A 5077-nucleotide genomic window follows, 5' to 3' on the forward strand; every position below is an offset into this window, starting at 1 on the left:
TATGTTGTATATATATATTTAAATCAGTTTTTTTTACTCAATTGGGTTAAATTATATTTATTTGTAAGGAAAACACGTTAAAATAAGTAAAAACGGAAAATATTGTTAACTTTTTGTATGCTTTAAATAGCATCAGTGGTTTTTAATGGCGGCTATAAAATGGGTAAGCAGGCGAACTTTTTGAAACCGGAAGTCAGAAACCGAATGGACAGTTAAACGCCCAAGCAGGCAAGCTGATTTGAGTTTCATGATTTATATATACATATAATTACTTTTTTACTATAATAATTAAATACCTACAGACACTAGTGTTTCATCCTTTCGGGAATCTTCAGTGAATGGTGTCACGATTAATACCAGTCGAACGATTCGAACCCCGCACCACAAGGCATCTCTGGCTCGATTAGCGGAGACCGTATCCATTCGGCTACCATTAACCGCGTTAAATAGCGTCGAATTTAAACATTTTAATTTTAAATGTTCATTTAGTCAGAGAATGATCTAATCGTTATACGATGATCTATGCATAAGAGCTAAATTGACCGACTTTAATTCAACTGAAAGTGCTCAACGATAAGAAACGAATTTCTTAAAGGGGCTGTCATAATTATTTTTTTACTATAATAATTAAATACCTACAGACACTAGTGTTTCATCCTTTCGAGAATCTTCAGTGCAGGGTGTCACGATTAATACCAGTCGAACGATTCGAACCCCGCACCACGAGACATCTCTGGCTCGATATATATATATATATATATATATATATATATATATATATATATATATATATATATATATATATATATATTAGTGATGGGATGATTCCAATATTTTTCCTGATTCCGATGCAATTACCGATTCCGTACTAAATTCCCTATTCCGATACAATTACCGATTCTGATTCTTTATAAATCTCTAAATATTTAACTATAGAGTTGTTGTTTTCCCCGATTTCATTTGTTATATATACAGATATTTTCCTAAATATAAAATAAAATTACACTTGTGGAGGATGATCTATAAATTTGAGCTTTGCTGGTATTTTCAAATCGATAGATATTTGTTGTTTTATCATTATTACCAGCAATGGAAGATTTTGTTTGAAGCAAAGTACAATAAAAAAAGACAATTTAAGAATCGTTTTTGCATCGGAAAATAATTTGTCTATTTTTCCGATTCCGATTAATCGTGCCAACAATAATATATATATATATATATATATATATATATATATATATATATATATATATATATATAAAAATAAATAAATAAATATATTATTATTATATAAAAATAAATAAACTCGTCCCCGGAAAACTTGACCATGGGAAACTCATCCATTTTTGCTAGTTAGGAAAACTTGGCCATTTTTGCTAGGTAGGAAACTCGTCGATTATTGAATAAATATCGATTGAAAACATATTTTATGGCCGTCTTTGAAAGAGATATATTTTTAAAAAGAGATTATACCGCATAATATTAAAAAAAAATATTTTTACTTGTTTACTGTTGTTTTAAAAAAATGAAATCGATTTTTTTAAGTCTTCGTTTTCTACCTAATTGGCTAAGTTGTTAGTGATTTCACTTATTTTAAAGCGTTGATTCAATTAAAAAAAAACGAGACTACAGACTGCATAATATATTTATATATATATATCTATAATTATTTACTGTTGTTTTTAAAAGGGCAAAATCAAATTTTCTACCAAGCTGGCTAAGTTGTTAGTGGTTTAATTTATTTTAAAGCGTTGATTCAGTAAAAAAACAAACAAACAAAAAACAAACAAACAAAAATGCAATGAGCATCGAGTGTTACATTAGAACGAGAAATAATGTCCGATATGAGGGGGTCAAATCTTAGGGGTTTTGATAATCGCCCAAAAATAGAAAATTAAAGAAAATACAGAGAGATATTCTGTTTTAAAAAGTGCCACCATCCTCAACAAAAAAAAAAAAAAAAAAAAAAAAATCCAATTATAATTTAGGGAGGGGGAGGTTTTTTAATAACTATATTTCGCTCCAAAAACAAAACGATAAATAACAACAAAAAATTAAATTAAAAAGATTCTTGATAAACGGTGGTAGAGTTTTCGATAAAATGGATTAATAAATTTCTTTATTGCTTGCTTTTTTTTTCTTAATGATTGGTTTGACAACTTTGAAGTAAAAATTTATAAATTAACAAATGAGTTTACGAGAGATTTTCAACAGACGGCCCCCAAATGTTTCGTTTTGTATTTATTAGTTAATTACAGTTTTTATATTTTAGTATTTAGGCATTAAACTTTCTTATTTTAACGATATTATTTGGAGTAATAAAAAAAAACAAAAAATAAATAAGTAAATAAATAAAATAAAAAACAGATTATTCTTCGGTACTTTTTTTTTAAATTATATTAATTTTTTTCTTTTATACCGAATGCACCTATGCATTATTTAAAATTATATCTTTAATCAATGTTATTTATTTTTGAATAAATCAAACGAACCTTTCTGATATTTATTTTTCTCTTTATTCAAATTTGTAGACAGTTATGTCTTTTAACACAAAAAATATTCTGTTTTTTTTTTGTTATGAAAATCGCTCCAGACAGTACATGTAAGGAGCTAAAAATACTACTTCAAGATAAAAAACAAACATATTTGCCAACAATAAGTGTTAGATGGAATAGATTCTGGCCTAGAAAACAGCAATTCTTCCCACTTTTTCAGAAACATTGCCCATGGAATGCGAGGACTAAAAGACAAAAACCGAAGCGCGAGAGTTACGAGGTTGTCGGAAGTCAACCAAAATACTATTTCTACTCTCCATTTTCTTATCGTAAAAATAATTGTCAGCTAAATCCCCCCCCCCCCCAATAATGTTGCTATTTTAAATCTATATTGAATTGCGCAGTTTTAACCGACAAGACCACATAATTTGGTTTCGGAACAATTCATTTTAAAATGAGTAAAGTGATTTTTTTTTCATCTTACCGACATTAGATTAAACACCAACCACCATCGGACGATTCCATTTTTAATGTGTGTGAAAGGTGAGAACGTACGTATGAACATGGAGGACATTAGCGTATTATAATATCGGTGAAAATTCCACGGTGTTTTCTACATCACTATGTTTAACTTACTGCTAAAAATAATATTGATTTTGAAAAATTAAATGTCTGTTAGGGTGAATACTAGCTTAATATTCTTTAAATTAATTAACCGAAAATATTTTATTTATTTATTTACTTTTACTTACCTTCACCCTAACAAGGCATATCGCCACTTGGACATAAGGGGCTACTATTTGCCTAGAAAAGATTAACAAGATGTTAGTTTACATTACATTTTAAACTTCTGCATATCAGTACAGTCAGGGAAGCAGGTAGTAGGAAGGGAATTCTAAAGTCTAGCTGTTCGAAAGATGAAACTATTAGAGTAGAAAGCTTTCTGGCATTTAGGAATCTCGAAAATGAGGGGGTGAGATTTTGTTGCTAAGCAGGTTTGTCGGAGATATGTATGTTGAGAGGGCACAAGTGCAACGAGTTCATCAGTACACTTTCTATTAAAATATTTGTCAAACAGACACGGAGATGCAACATTGTGGCGATGGGACAGGGTGTGGAGCCTCGTTCACAAAGTAGCACTTATTAGATTAGAGACTTTTTTTGGACCCTCGAGTGGCCTCTGAGTCTTGATAAGACGTGACTCATTTGTAAAAAAATACTTATTGTTGACGAGTATGAATATTTTAAGTATTAATCTATTTTTAACTGTTTATACTAAGTGGCTTCATGCTTTGTCCGAAGCAATTTTAATTAAACAAAATCATTTTAAAACAATAAATATTCTGTTTTCTTACCGTAAAAATGATCATTAGTTAAATATTCTTCCAATCACAAAATATTTATCCATAAACAAAAGATGACATAAAAGTCTGTTGCAGACCTAGAGAATATTTTTTATTATCACCAAGGGCAGTGATTCCATGTAATTGTCAAAACACCCCAAACGCAGTCCAGATTAAACGAAACTCCACCCTTCGTAAAATCGAACTCTTCAATCGTGTATTCTCAAACAAATCCTTTATTATAACCCGATATAATGACTTTCGAGATGATATTCGAGTATTAGAGGTGCAACAAAAGAGACACATGACTTTCTGTACATGGATTAATCTATTATGAAGGTTGCAAAAAAAAAAAAAAAAAGGAACGTTACCATGGCATGGATTGAATACAAGAAAGTCTGTGAGATAATCTTATAAGCATAGATAATTGAATGTCCGACAAAATTTATAATCTTATAAAAAACAATGAAAAAAAATGGATGCTGAAAGCGAAAGCTGGAGGACAACGCCGGGTTATAGAGTGAAACATTTTCCAGAGAGAATCGAAGGCCAAGACATGACGTCAATATATACGAGCACATGCAAAGAATTGCATACAATTTAAGGCAATGACAGAAACCCTAGAAAACGACCTTCACTCGGTAGTGGAATGGAACCGTAAGTGGGTGGTAACATTTAATGCTACTAAGACGAAGCTTTTTTTTTTAACAACTATAGCAAACCTTTTTCAACCACCGATTGCTATGACAAACAACACCCTACCTGAGAACCCATCTTTCAAACTCCGTAGCTTAACACTTACAGGTAACATGAATTTAAACTAATACATTGAAGACATTGCCAAGGTTGCTGCAAAAAGGTGATATCTCTCTGTCATACTAGAAAATTACTCACACCAGAGAACATCATATATCTTTACAAAGCCAGAACATGGACATGCCACATCAGTAGCTGGAGCATCTACCACTAGTCTCTCGCCCATAGACTAGGTTAAAAAAGAATCTTAAATCTAATAGACTAGTCCTAACCTCTGTTCTATCACTGCAATGTCGGATCCCTGGACTTTTATTTACAAGTACTTTAATGAAATGTCTTCTGATTAACTCATAGCACTTGTGCCCCTTCGACGTACATACCTCCGACCAATCTAACAAACAGCAAAATCACACCCCTTCACTGTTGAGATACGTAGATACCGGAGAACTTTCTACTCTAATAGGGTTTCCCCTCCGATTGCTA

This window comes from Euprymna scolopes, chromosome 20 (assembly GCF_053919585.1).
Source record: "Euprymna scolopes isolate OS-2025 chromosome 20, ASM5391958v1, whole genome shotgun sequence".
NCBI classification, from domain to species: domain Eukaryota; kingdom Metazoa; phylum Mollusca; class Cephalopoda; order Sepiida; family Sepiolidae; genus Euprymna; species Euprymna scolopes.